Genomic DNA, 15157 nt, shown 5'->3' with positions numbered 1-15157 from the left:
CTCAAATCCCTAGGGTATGCTTTTCATGATTTAACATTTGTACCCTTAAAGTAAGGGTATCTTCGAATTCTTTCTCTTATGTCCTACTCTTTGAAATGACTGCTCCTTCTGATAATTCTCATTGATCAATTAGGCGGCTTTTCAGCAATTTACACTCCATTTTTGCTCAATCTGCGTCTGTTCGGTCAGTTTGCACGATCTACTTGATCCAGTAGTAACCTGCACACTTACACTCAAAGTTTGTGCATTATCTCTCAAAAACATGTGAAATCACCCCAAAACCAATGCATGAAACGAGCTTTATCAGTTAATAAGAATATTTTTGTTTTCAAGTAACTAGTGTTTTTTTGTTCATTTACAAGTTCAGTCATTATCTATACGTTTCTACATGAGTTGGTATCAGAGCCAGATTTTGATTAATAAGAATACATTCGTTTTCAAAAAATTAGGGTCTCTCTGATTACATACCAATTCAATCATTCCCAATACGCAAAATAGGACACATTTTGAATGACATGGGTAAGAGAGAGGTAGTGTTAGTGGAATGTGGGGCCTATATAATTGGTAAGAGAGAAGTTGAAAACTTTTTCTTTTTTACATGTGTTCTATTTTTCGTAGACAACCAAAAATGGTAAATGTGCTCTATTTTTTCATGGACGGATGGAGTAACAATGTAAAGATGCATTCATGAGGGTAGCTAATTCGATGAATGTAAAAATATGAGAATTTACAATAACTACATGAGCCAAACATAATAGTTATACATCATTTGACCTGTTTGATTTCTATGTCTTTATGTGTCTGAAGCGTTGTTAGGAAGATCGCTAATGTAGGTCGTGCCCTCTGTCGAAGTACCTGACCCATGGATTGCACACTATTCCCTAAGCTCCTATAATCTTCTATAATCTAAGCTCTTACACAATATCTCTCTATTGATTTGGATGTTAATCATCCATATTTCGAACTAAGCTATTCATCTCTCGAATATTATAGCTAAGTATAAATGCTTTCATAAGGTTGTTAATAGCATTCATAATGGAAGGGTCCTCCCATTCCACATCAGTATTTGGCCAAAGGGCCTATCTCCCTACAATGAAAGAGCTCTTCCATGCACTACTATATTTAATATGTATCAAATTAAATAAATTTAAATAAAAATAATTATGTAATACATGAAATAAAATTTAATCGATCCAAAACATTTGACAACTTATTAATTAATTAAATGAAAACCTAAATTAAATTGATCCCAAAAATTAGGAATACTAAAAAATTAATATTTTTTATTTAATAAATTTATTGACCTACTAATAAGCACAATAGAATTAATAAAAGAAGTTTAAATACAAATTAGGTTATTTTTCCTCCTTCCTCACTCACGCCATCGCTTTCTTCATACATGCATTTCTTCTTCCTCAATCTCTTTCTCTACTTCTTCTCAGCAAAATTCAAAAAATAAAAAAGAAGAATGGCTGATGATCGGCCCATCCTCTACAATGGATGGTCGATCATCACCTCATTTCATCGGCCTTGGCCGATGTATCGGCCCATCGGAGGGAGTGGTTGATCGGCCCTCTTCATGCAATGGCTGGCCGATGGGGCCGATCGGGAGGGCCTCTCCATCGGCCAACCATTGTTAATGCTCTAATAAAACAAATGTAAAAGCACAATGAAGATTAAAGCAACAACATGAACTACGCATAGACAACTAAATATTACTCCATAGACAAAAAAATCAATGTATCAAATCCAAAAAAATCAACTAAGGGCTTGCTCGCTGACTTATATTTAGGCATAAGAGCATCTCCAATGGCTTTATGCCAGCCATAGGCCAGCAATAGCCTAGCCAAAAACTCCTCCTGCCACATCATCAGGACAAGAAACTCCTCATGTCACATCATTAGGACAAGAAACTGGACAAGCAATAGCCTAGCCATAGGCCAGCAAAACTATAAAACATAAATAAATTACAATCACGCAAAATACAGAATTAAATTTACGACACAGATACGAGAAAATGCAATAATTTTATATAAATTTAAAAAAAGGTACATCCTAAAAAAATTACATAATTAAAAAAAATTCATAAAAAATACATTAAAAAATTTAATATAAAATGCATAAAAAAAAATGCAATCGGCTAGCCGAAATTGAGCCTGCTATGGCGGCTAGCGTCCGCGAATCAGCTAGAGCTCGCTGATCGGCTAGCCTAAATTGCCGCAATGGAGGCTAGCGAATCGGCCAGCGGATCGACTAGCGCACGCGATCGTCTAGCCTATCCGCTAGCCTCCATTGAAGATGCTCTAAATAGGACGCTTTCAGGTTATTTATGGTTGTTTGGTTTTCATTAGATAACAAAGGCTAGCCCTTGAAAAAGCCTCTGGTCCGCATTGTTGATGCATTTTTGAGCAAAAATAAATCACGGAGCGGAGCTGATAATTCATTTATGGTACGCTACAGTTTTCAAGATTTGAGACGGAGATTACCATTATGTCCCTCTATTTTTTGAATCCACCTCATCGACGCACCATTCATTTTGGTCATTGGTTTCCTCTCTCTCTTCCCCCTTATGAAAGCATCTCTCCTTGTTCTCTCCTTACCGGCGACGCATGAAGCATTCCGTGCAAAAGGTATTCAGGTTCCGGTGCAAAAGGTATTCGGATAACAACCATTTAAATCGAAGTAACTTCGACTCCGGTGCAAAAGGTATTCAGGGTTTCACAGATCCGGGTTTTTCCGGTGGCTTTCAATTACCTTGACAACACTAACCTTTTTAATGTTGCAAAACACACGGTTCCTCTTTCCTTCAAGTCGTTGTACACAAAACGAAGTTGCTCCGGTCCAAAAGGTTTTGCGGTTTTTAAAAAATCCAATTTTTTGGGGTTGGTTTTACGTTTACGGCATAAGTATATTGCCCTTTTGAGCAATGCGACCAGCTTTCAGATCCCTCTTCCTTCGAGACAGACAATGGAACATATGAGGGTATCTGTGGAACAATAAACAAAAAGGGAGGATGATATGGTCAGCCTACAACCAATTTTCTCAATATCCAACACTCAAATAAGGGTCAACAAACACCAACAATTAAATAAGTCTTGGTGGGACCAGGCCAACCACATTTAAAACCAGCCAGTTTTAATACATGCAAAATGAAATGTGGCTAAGCAAACAAGCCCTAAGTGTGAAACGCACATAACACAAACTTAATATTGCTTCATTCATCCATGAAAAATAGTTCAATTTTACCCTCTTAAAATGTACATAAAAAAATAGTCTCATTTCTAAAAACATACTACCTCCGTCCCGGCTAAGATGACACATTGCTTAGCCAGCACGGGAATTTAAGAGTTATAAGTTTAAGTGTTTAATTGGAGAGAGAAGGTGGGTGGAAGTATTAAAGTAGAAAGATAAAGAAAGATGAATATTTTAATAAGAGTGAGAAAAAGTGGTTGAGTGTATTAATTGGAGAAAGAAAGTTACTAAAAAAAGAAATGTGTCATCTTAGTTAGGACAGACTAAAAAGAAAAACGTATCATCTTAAGCGGGACGGAAGGAGTATTTCTCTAGCATACTCCATCCACTTTTTCACAAATCTATCTTACTTTACTAACATTTATCTATCCACAAATAAGACTAAGACTATTTCTTTGTAAACAAGAATATTATCATTTTTTATCCCAAAAATAATTGTTTTTTCCTTTTCTATTTTTTTATCCTCTAACATTTGCTAAAATTATTTATAAATACATATTTCATCATTTCCATACCATATTATCTTCTAATTCTTCTCTCATTTTTTTCTCAACAATTTCATTCTCATGGGGATGAACAATTTTAACGACCACATGTGGTCACCGATCACCGCATTACCCAGTTAAGACTGAAGTGTCGATCACCGCATTACCCAGTTAAGACTTAAGGCACTTCAGCCCCAGCTACAACATACTGCATCCTGTATCTAACACTATCAGCCCCTCATAATATTAAGTCAACACAAACAGTATTCCAAATTGGGAATACCCAGCCAGATAACGGAAGAAATCCATAAGATTTTAATTAGAAATAATGGTCCCTAAAACCACCATGAACTGTGACCAAATTATAATATTTTCCACAAACTTTTGTTTTGTTACCAAACAAAGCATATCTTCGGCATGCGCAAGCAACTGCGATAAGTGGTGTGAGAAATGATTGCTTTAGGGATCGATAAACATCACTACAAACATCAATCACATTTGCAATTGACAACAAGAATCAATTAAAACAAAACAATGGAAAATATTTCCATAGAAATTAAAAAATTACTATTAGATGTATCATCATTTACTGAACCACATTACAAAGAAGATAATGAGGTTCACCCAAAAACAATGACTCCCTCTAATATCCCTGACAAACGGAGAAAATTGATCACTATTAAAGGACAATCATCCTGCCTTCTAGTTCAAACAGGTTTGAAAATCAGCACACAAAAAACATAAAAACTTCAAACATATCCAAACTAAAAAATTGTAAAAAAAACGTTACAGGGCATCAGTTTTAAAAAGCTCGATTTTGCAGCTTCACGGTTTGATAAGCACAAAACACAAATAACTCATCATCTGCCCAAAAATAATCATAAACAGCGATGGAACCATCACCATCATAAAATTAGAAAAATAAAATTAAAGAAATCAAATGTATGAAGCAGAATAAGTAGGGGACACAACAAGAAGGCGTTCCCAACACTAAATAATTACTGATTCAATTCATTATGCGCCTCCGTCTGAACCTAATGGTTACAAATCGCGCATTTCACGCACTACCAATTGATTATTCGAGAGGCAGCGAATCAAATTTTCCAAAACCAGAAACGATTTTAATCTATAAGATGTCGAAGGCTTTTCTGAAGACAGCTGAGAAGGTAAAAGCACAACAATCGGTCAAAAAATGCCTAAATTTTAGTGTTGGCCTCCTAACTAAGCCAAAAATGAGAAGAGTCGCTACCATTGAAGGAAGCTACTCATCAGGCTACTCAAAGAGGCACAAACGAATAGTATCGAAATCGGGAAAATGAAGGGTAAAACACCGAAGCTTTGGAAGATATGAAATGAAAGAGATGATATAAACAGCTTGAATATAATTGAAGAAAGAGCAATGCATTATATAGAGCAGCAGATCTAGGGTTACGCATTTCTATATTTCTTAGTGGGCTATTTAATATTTGGCCCACATTCATTCCGACTCGCCCAATTTTATTTTGGACTCTTAACACGATTCGTGTGTATATGACTAGTTTTTCAAGCAGTATATTACAATAAATATAAGTTAAGAATTTTATATTTAAAATAAAACATGTCTGATTTCAAAATACATAAATTTATTATTATAACACACACATTTATCTCTACTTTATTTTATCTCTCTTACTTTTAATCTCTCTACTTAACACACAAAATAAAATTGCATAAAAATCATGTGTCACCAAAAAAAGGGGTCATTTTCTTTAGAACAAAGGGAGTACTACTTTCTCCGTTTCTTATTAATTGAATCACTTCTTTTTGGCATAGAATCAAGGACAATTTATAGAGGGCAAAGGGGTAGGCCAAATCCTCCCCATTGCCATTAATACCACCAGAGTTGGGGTTTCAAAATGTCGGCGACCCTCACAATGGCTCCGATTTGACCGCTTTGTTGCTGTGTTGTAGGCTAAGAACCAATGTTTCAAAAAGCGGACTGGTGAGTGAACCGACGGGCTACTGGTTCATGGTTCGACCGATCTGGCCGGTTGAACTCTCGTCGAACCGTTTTACCTTGCAAATATATAATTAATACTCTCTCCGTCCCTCAAATTTTGTCACAGTTTGACCAGGCACGAGTTTTAAGAAATGTAGAAAGTGACTTGAAAAATTTGGTAGGATGTGGGTCCTACTTTTAAAGTATTAATGTTGGTGAGAATAATTTATGGAATGTGGGGTCCACTATAAAAAATGGTTTAAGGTGAAATGTGACAAATTGTGTGGGACAGACGGAAATGGAAAAATGTGACAAAATTTCAGGACAGAGGGAGTAATATATAATATAAAAATATATTAAATTTAATTTTTAATAAATTATAATTAATATTTATAACAAAAACATATTAAATGTTGCATATATAATTAATTAAATATGAAGAGTATTTAAAATAAGTGAGTTATAAAATTTAAATAATATTTTTATTGACACATACAATTAAATACATTAATTATTAATTAGTGTAGCTAAAATGAACATATTTTATATATAAATAAATAAATTTCATATTAGTTTAGTAGATGAAAATTTAAATTTAATATATCACAACTAACAATTATTTAAAAGAATATAAAATTAAAAACAACTTGTTAATTTGTGTGGACAAAAAGTTACATGCTAAATGTATAAGAGTAATTAAGGTTCACAAAATTTCAATCAAGTACATGTAACCGAGTGGTAGAAATGTTGATATCTAGATAAGAGGTATTGGTTTGATTCCTCTAGGTACATATTTAAAAAAAAAATTGAACAAGACATTTTAAAGATAAAACTGGTTCCCAATCGGACCGGTGTGGTCGACCAGTTCCAATGGTTGAAGGCGGTCTGACATGCTCACTGGTTTTTAAGGCGAACCGGATTGGACCGCCTATCAGTTCACGATCCAACTGGCCGGTCTAGTCCGGTTTTTAAAACACTGTTAAGAACTATGAATGAAGCATTGGACATTGCCTAACGAAGAAGACGAAGGCTAATAGAGATTCAGTTTTCGAACTACGAATGAAGAACAAATATTTTTTAATTAAATTATAAATATAAGTAACATGGCTCATTAATTGGCCCATAGCTCATTTTGATGCACTTTTTATTTGCACTATAAATACCTGCAAGTATACAGAGTAGGTATAGTATAGCAAAAGGTTAGTACCGGGTATCGAACACGGGGAAGATGTACACAAAGTGTCTATCTTCTACTAGAACTCAATTACTATCTGGAGAAACAAGAACTTTTTTGTAACTTTTTGAAAACAGTAAATATTAAAAACAGTAAACAACTAAATGCAAGCAAATCACGGAGAGAAAAGTATAGAGATAAGGGGAATTCCAGGGATGTGCTTTCACTTTTATGGTTATACAAATTCCAAACTACAATACCCTAGCACAGTTAATACTTTGAAAGGACGAGTCACCTAGCTTATGCTCATGCGATACAAACGTTGATTACTAACATTAGGGTTGTCAATCCTAACACGTAACTCCAAAAAGCTCCTAAGACCCTTGAAAAGTCCTCACTCTCAATTAACAGTGCCGTTTTAAAGGAAGCTAACTGTAGTGTCTACTAAGTGGATCTAACTCGCTAGAACTCTGTCACAGTTATGAAGCAAGTTGTATTGAATCATACATAATTGTGTCACTCAATTATGAAGCATCATGATTAACTTAGGGAAGAAACAAAGTAAAAACAAAACGGATATTAAATAGAAAACGGAATTGTATAACCAAAGTTGCTACTAACACATCCCTAGAATCCTATGAGTTTAGTTACACATGACTGAATAAACTAAAAACATAGATTGAAGGGAAAGCAATCTGAACATAAAACTAAAGCAAATAAAACCCGTAGGTTGAATCCTTGTCGTTCTTGATGTTCTTGAAATCCTTCTCCAAGTCCATGCACAATTGAAGTACTCTAGCTTTTGATCTCTATGAATGTGTTCTTGTTGTGTGAAAAAAAACTCTTTTGATGAAGCTTGAGGTCCTATTTATAGGGGAAGATTATTCCTCATCATAGAAGGAAAAGATCTTCAAAATTTGGTAAATCTTGGAGCAAATCTAGGGCTGGTCGGATTCACCGCCTTTCTCCGGCGGGCCGCCGCACCTTGGCCGGCGGTCGCCGCGTTGGAGTCCAGAGACTCTGACCTTTCGGTGGTGGACCGCCACATGTCCTCCGGCGGTCGCCGGGCGAGACTCTTCTCCTAGCGTAAATTTCCGAGGCGGGCCGCCACATAGCTCTGCCCGCCGGGCGCCGGCGGTCGCCGTACAACTTCGCGGCGGTCGTTGGTCGCCGTCTGACTCCACATTCCCAGACTATGCGTTTTTACTCCCCTTTTCGGCTCAAATATGCACATTTCTCACAAAACACGTCAAAATACCAAAATGTATAGAATATGCAAATAATGGACATGTAGAGTGATTTTGATAACAAAAACGGACCAAATAATGGCCTTAAAATAGTGCAAAATCCGGGCGTATCAACTCCCCCAAACTTACATTTTTGTTTGTCCTCGAACAAAACACTAAAGACACAAGAATAGACGCACGGAATGCACAAGGACTAGACGTCATAATTGCCTCAAAAGATGAAAGAATAGATTAAGCATGGATTAACACAATCAAATCAAGCAAGGCTTAATAGTGCACTTTCATTACAAACTCGTGGAACACCTTGAATTCAAGCACTCACATGTGGCAAACTTCCAAAGATGGGAAGTGTTCTTTCTCTCACTCTCAAAGTGTATAAAGGTAAAGTGTAAATCACTCAAATCATGCATCATGCAAAGTTTACCATAGGCTTGCTCAAAGTCTAATCCCTCCTCTACTCAATGTGATTAAGCATCAAAAGTCCGAAAGGTCTTTCTTTTCGGTTGTAACGTAGGCTCTTTGGTAGGTGAGGAATATTTGGCTAAAAAGTGACTCAAATATAAAAATATCCCAAGTAGAGTTAGGATGACTCCACTTTTCTAAAACTTAAGGCACTTCTAACACTTTATTTTTCTCCTTCAATTTACTTTCAATCCTTTGATTTTATTTTCTTTTCACAACCTTTCACACATTTTTTTTTTCTTTTTTTTTTCTTCTTTTTTTTTACACATCCTTTCTTTTTTTTTTTTAAGATCAAGCACATATTTGGAATTTTTCTCAATTTCACAACTTGTACTTTCTTGATATTAAGCACACTACTTTTTATACTTTCCTCCTTATCTCTCCAATTCCTTTACAAAAGAAGATAACAAAAACTATACTAACCCAAGGAATTGTCCCCCCATTTATTTTGGCTTCCAAAGAAAAGGCTCAAAGGCTCAAAATTGGCTCCAAAGGAAAAATTTGAGAGGGTCGAAAATTTTGGATATAAAAGTAGCTAAGAAAAGACGGCCTAACATCCTCCTAAATCAACTTAAACACTATGTAAACTTAGGCAGACTAGGAGCAAGTTCTAGAAACATATACATGCATACAGATAAATCACACAAGAAAGAATTTAAGGCTCAAATCTCACAAGGTAGAAGCACGATTCAAGGCGAACAAGCAATTCACTAATTATGCACCTTTTCACCCAACCATCATATCAAAACGTTAAGCCACACTTAAACATAGATGGAATATAATATCATTGGCAACTCGGTCTAATGTGTCCCTAAGCATGCGTGTTTCTAAGTTCTTCATGTTATGTTCATGACATGGATTCAAGAAAACATTTTTAGAACACAAAAAATCTCCTACGGGTTTTTGGAAAATTAAAGCAAAAACATAGGGCCTTAAAAAGAAAACCCTAAACTCACGGTCCACCACTTCATCCCCCCAAACTTATTTACAACAAAGTGTAAAATAAGTTTGTAGAGTCGGTAGGGACGTGAGTATACTAATGAAAACAAAAACGTACCCTGAAAAATTTCGCGTAGAGGTTGAGCGGGGCGAAAATTCGAAGAATTTCGAAAAATCGCGCTGGAAAATTGTGCCCAGGTGGCTGTCCGCCGCATCTGTTCGGCGGTCGCCGCACGTCAAAGATGCTTTCCAGCGTTCAGGTGGCGGACCGCCGCAGAGCTTGCGGCGGTCGCCACGGAGAGGTCAGAACCTGCGAAAATTTTTGCAAAGCACAAAATTAAACCAAAACCAAAAATACTTAAAATTAAAGCAAAAATTGTTGGGTTGCCTCCCAACAAGCGCTTATTTTTCATCTTTAGCTTGACGTTCTTTGAAGCTCATGAGTTATCCCCCATCGTGAGGATTCCTTTGGGATGCCTTTGTACCAACAATCTTAGTCTCTGCCACCGCGAATGGAACCAACTTGTTGAGAACTTTCTTCCACCATTTGAATTTTCCATTCGAGGTTTTGATCACGTAGATTTCAGGGTCATCTTGAGGTGGAGTCTTCTTCCTCTTCTTTCTCTTAGGCTTTTCCTGCAAGATAGGCTTAGTAGGATTAGGCTCGCCCTTTTTAGGAGCTTGAGGTAAAGTGTTAACAATGAAAATAGTAGGGTTAGAAGGATCTTCCCCTCCAAATGGATCATAAGGCTTAGACAAATCGGTCACCATGACCTCCCTGCAATCATGCTCCATCTTAGCTTGTTTCGCCTCTTCATACTTAAGCATCGCGCTTTCGATGTTGTAGGTCGACTTTCCTCCATGGTCACTTATTGTGATTTCTCCTCTACCTACATCAATAAGAGCTTTGCATGTGGCTAGAAAATCTCTGCCTAAGATTAGAGGTACATTCTTGTCTACTTTCATATCAAGAATAATGAAGTCGGCAGGAAAGATGAAATCGTCTACCTTCACCAAGACATCCTCAATCATACCCACCGTTTTGATGGCCGTGTTATCGGCCAATCTTATGGTCACATCCGAGGTCTTGAGTGGCCCGATGTTGAGCTTTTCATAGTACTTCAGCGGCATGATGTTGATGCTTGCTCCCAAATCACAGAGGGCCTTATCAACTTTTCCTTCTCCAATTCGGCACCTAATGATGAACTGGCCCGGATCTCTTTGCTTTACTGCCCTTTCCTTTTGGATGATCTCGCTGCAATGATGCGGTAGCTTAAGGTCGGCTTTAGTCGGTTTTTTTTTTCTCATTACCGCCTCCCTTAGTAGCTTCGCATACTTTGGTATCTCCTGCAACGATTCAACAAGTGGAATGTTAGTATGGACTTTGCAAAACATGTTAAGGAATTGCTTGAACTGCTCTTCAAGCTTGAACTTCCTCTTTGGCTGAAAAGGGAGTACAATCCCGTTGTGCCGCACAAGCTCCTGCTTAGTGGACGATTCTGCCTTGTCAGTGGCGGGCCGCTGCGGGGTGTGCGGCGGTCCGCCGGCGACTGGGCAGTCCTGCGTGGTTGACTCTGCCGTCTCAGTGGCGGGCCGCTGCGGGGTCTGCGGCGGTCCGCCGGCGACTGGGCAGTCCCCAAATTTCTGCTTTGCCACCCACTTCTTGTTAATATCATCCACTCTTGCTGCTGCCTTTGCTCTATCCTCATCTAACTTCTTCTGAATTTGCTCCATTTGAGTGGTAATATTGGTTACAGCTGCCGAGATTGTGTTCATTCCTTGCTCGAGGTTGTTTATCCTTGCTTCGACCACTCCGATCTTGGTGTCATTAATCTTCCTATCTTGCGTAATTACTTCCAAGATCTTCGTGATTCCTTGTTCATACTTGTCTTCCTTCTTCACCGGCTCAACCACTCCTCCTTTGCTAACATTGAATCCTGCAGGGGGTTGCAAGTAATTATTGTTAGAATAAGAAAGATTTGGGTGCGGACGGTTCCCATTATAATTATTGAAATTACCGCCCCCCTGATTAGGGCGATAATTGTTATTGTAGTTTCTGGGACCGCCTCTTTGCACGTAGTTGATTTCTTCCACAGTTGATATGGCAGTTTCGGGTGCATTGACCGCCACTATGGAAGTTGCCGGAATTGGATCTTCCTTCCTCGAGATGTCCATTTGATCAATCCTGACTCTAAGTTCTGCTAACTCCTTAGCAAAAGAACTTTCTTCGGCCTCTTCTATGGCTGCTACTCTTCTCGTGGCATGCCTTTCCTTAGACCACCCCCGACTGTTGGTGGCGAACTCCTCGATCACCGCCATGGCATCCTCTCCTGTCTTTCTTAGAAATCCTCCATTTGCCCCTGAATCAAGCATAGCACATATTTTCTCGTTAAATCCATTATAGAGGATTCCTACCTGATGGTCTATGGAAAAACCATGGTGTGGGCACTTTCGAAGAAGAGCTTTGAAACGAGCAAATGCCTCATAGAGGGGCTCGCCATGGCCTTGTGTGAACTAAAAGATCTCACTTTTGAGCTTCAAAATAGTGCCTGGCGGGTAGTATTTGTCGAGGAAGGTAGCTACGATGTCCTTCCATGTGGAGACCTTTTCTGGTGGCATACACTCAAACCACTCTTTAGCAGAATCAATCAATGAGAATGGAAAAAGTCTTACCCGTATGGCATCGTCGTCGACACCATTTAATTTCAGAGTGTTTGCGATTTCCACGAATTTGGAGAGATGGCGGTTAGCATCTTCAGTCGCCCTACCTGCAAAAGGAGTTTGCTCGACCCTTTGGATAAGGGGCATGCGTAACTCAAAATTGTTAGCATCAATACGAGGGCCGTTAGGAAAAGTGATCATATTCCCATGATTGAACATGTTCATCACATGTAATGTTTCTCTGTTTTTCTTTTCCATGGCTTCTCGGGCTGCTCTCTCCGCATCTCTCTCATCCATCAACAACTTCACCATCTCCTGCAGCTTCTCAATATCTGTTCGGTCACCCATTGTTCCTGATCCTTTTTCACTTCTTATTATTCTACGAGTTCTTTCAAGTTCTAAATCAAGCGGCTCTAAGATGTACTTCCCAGAACGCGTTCGCATACAAAACCTGCAAGACTCGAAAACAAAAACAAATTAAACTAAAAGAAAAAAAAAAAAAAAAAATTAAAACAGAAAGCAATAAAAATCCAAAGTAGTAAAATTATCCGTTTGAAGATATCACTCCAAAGTGAATTGTCTTCCCCGGCAACGGCGCCAAAAACTTGATGCACTTTTTATTTGCACTATAAATACCTGCAAGTATACAGAGTAGGTATAGTATAGCAAAAGGTTAGTACCGGGTATCGAACACGGGGAAGATGTACACAAAGTGTCTATCTTCTACTAGAACTCAATTACTATCTGGAGAAACAAGAACTTTTTTGTAACTTTTTGAAAACAGTAAATATTAAAAACAGTAAACAACTAAATGCAAGCAAATCACGGAGAGAAAAGTATAGAGATAAGGGGAATTCCAGGGATGTGCTTTCACTTTTATGGTTATACAAATTCCAAACTACAATACCCTAGCACAGTTAATACTTTGAAAGGACGAGTCACCTAGCTTATGCTCATGCGATACAAACGTTGATTACTAACATTAGGGTTGTCAATCCTAACACGTAACTCCAAAAAGCTCCTAAGACCCTTGAAAAGTCCTCACTCTCAATTAACAGTGCCGTTTTAAAGGAAGCTAACTGTAGTGTCTACTAAGTGGATCTAACTCGCTAGAACTCTGTCACAGTTATGAAGCAAGTTGTATTGAATCATACATAATTGTGTCACTCAATTATGAAGCATCATGATTAACTTAGGGAAGAAACAAAGTAAAAACAAAACGGATATTAAATAGAAAACAGAATTGTATAACCAAAGTTGCTACTAACACATCCCTAGAATCCTATGAGTTTAGTTACACATGACTGAATAAACTAAAAACATAGATTGAAGGGAAAGCAATCTGAACATAAAACTAAAGCAAATAAAATCCGTAGGTTGAATCCTTGTCGTTCTTGATGTTCTTGAAATCCTTCTCCAAGTCCTTGCACAATTGAAGTACTCTAGCTTTTGATCTCTATGAATGTGTTCTTGTTGTGTGAAAAAAAACTCTTTTGATGAAGCTTGAGGTCCTATTTATAGGGGAAGATTATTCCTCATCATAGAAGGAAAAGATCTTCAAAATTTGGTAAATCTTGGAGCAAATCTAGGGCTGGTCGGATTCACCGCCTTTCTCCGGCGGGCCGCCGCGTTGGAGTCCAGATACTCTGACCCTTCGGTGGCGGACCGCCACATGTCCTCCGGCGGTCGCCGGGTGAGACTCTTCTCCTAGCGTAAATTTCCGAGGCGGGCCGCCACATAGCTCTGCCCGCCGGGCGCCGGCGGTCGCCGTACAACTTCGCGGCGGTCGCTGGTTGCCGTCTGACTCCAGATTCCCAGACTATGCGTTTTTACTCCCCTTTTCGGCTCAAATATGCACATTTCTCACAAAACACGTCAAAATACCAAAATGTATAGAATATGCAAATAATGGACATGTAGAGTGATTTTGATAACAAAAACGGACCAAATAATGGCCTTAAAATAGTGCAAAATCCGGGCGTATCACATTTACATTTTATTTATTAGTTATTCTCTTTTTAATCAGAATGGATCACCTACAACATTTGCTACAAACATTTCTTAATATGTCATTACAATATCACATTTGGCAAAAGAAAACCTTTTTTCCAGCATAGCCTCTCTTCTCCATATTCTCTTTCTTATTCTCTCTTCATACTACATATGATGGGTTTGTAACTATAGAAACAAATAAATCGGAGTTCTTGATCTATTTAGCAGATTTTTTAGACTAAATCTATTCGCGCAATAACTCATGGAGCATGCATATAATTTGAATTAAACATGCTTATAGATTAATTGAAACCCTAAGCATGCATACTACAGAGAGAATTAATACCTTATGATTCTCCGAAGAATCGAAGATGCTTTGCTCCTTCTCCATGTGAAGATCTTTAATGTTAGAACACGTATCTTCTAACTGTATCCCAAACTTATATTTCAATTTTTTAGAGTCGATGAAAGAGCTGAGAAATGTTCTTGTGCGAGTATGTAAATATATCCAGACTTCTTGATCCAGAGAATCCACTTGATCACGGGGTCTAGGTACTCAGAGAACTCTCGAAATCACATGTCGTTGGCACACAATCACTTCCTGCTTTTCAAAACACTCAACCCACTGCACTAAAAAGAATTAGTATAAGGAAGTAGGGATCGAATCCCACAGAGATGGAGGCGTAAGTAAACATGCAAGAAGACCAGAACACTGTTTTTGGCTGCTGCCACGCATTTTTGGGGTTGAGATTTAACTACTAGACTGGGGTAATGAAATGCTCTATACTAACAGCTAGATCTAGGCAAGAATGATAGAAACATGTATGACGATCAACAAGACGTACTCAAGATCACTCTCTAGTGGAAACAATTACCAGACCTAGTAAACGGTTTCCTAAAACTAACCTAGACAGAGGAAAATTGAATCGTGGGGACCATTTCCCAAAATAGTAGAGTACGAATGAAA

At 38.1% G+C, this 15157-nt stretch overlaps 3 non-coding genes across 3 annotated transcripts; 1 reads left to right on the top strand and 2 right to left on the bottom strand.

The window, feature by feature from the left end:
- Positions 1-4309: 4309 nt before the first annotated feature.
- LOC125191453 (small nucleolar RNA snoR74) lies at positions 4310-4442 on the bottom strand. Its single transcript, XR_007171136.1, has one exon. It is a non-coding gene; the product is annotated as a small nucleolar RNA snoR74 (small nucleolar RNA).
- An 85-nt stretch (positions 4443-4527) lies between these two features.
- Positions 4528-4607, bottom strand: LOC125191495 (small nucleolar RNA SNORD36). The gene has a single exon (XR_007171169.1). It is a non-coding gene; the product is annotated as a small nucleolar RNA SNORD36 (small nucleolar RNA).
- A 7361-nt stretch (positions 4608-11968) lies between these two features.
- LOC148924327 (small nucleolar RNA R71) lies at positions 11969-12075 on the top strand. The gene has a single exon (XR_016131878.1). It is a non-coding gene; the product is annotated as a small nucleolar RNA R71 (small nucleolar RNA).
- The last annotated feature ends 3082 nt before the right edge of the window (positions 12076-15157 follow it).

This window comes from Salvia hispanica, chromosome 5, assembly GCF_029641045.1.
Source record: "Salvia hispanica isolate PSC_SH4W2 chromosome 5, Shi_PSC_v1, whole genome shotgun sequence".
In the NCBI taxonomy this organism is placed as follows: Eukaryota; Viridiplantae; Streptophyta; class Magnoliopsida; order Lamiales; family Lamiaceae; genus Salvia; species Salvia hispanica.
The sequence above is the reverse complement of the archived record's forward strand: the minus strand, read 5'-3'. Positions and strand labels throughout refer to the sequence as shown.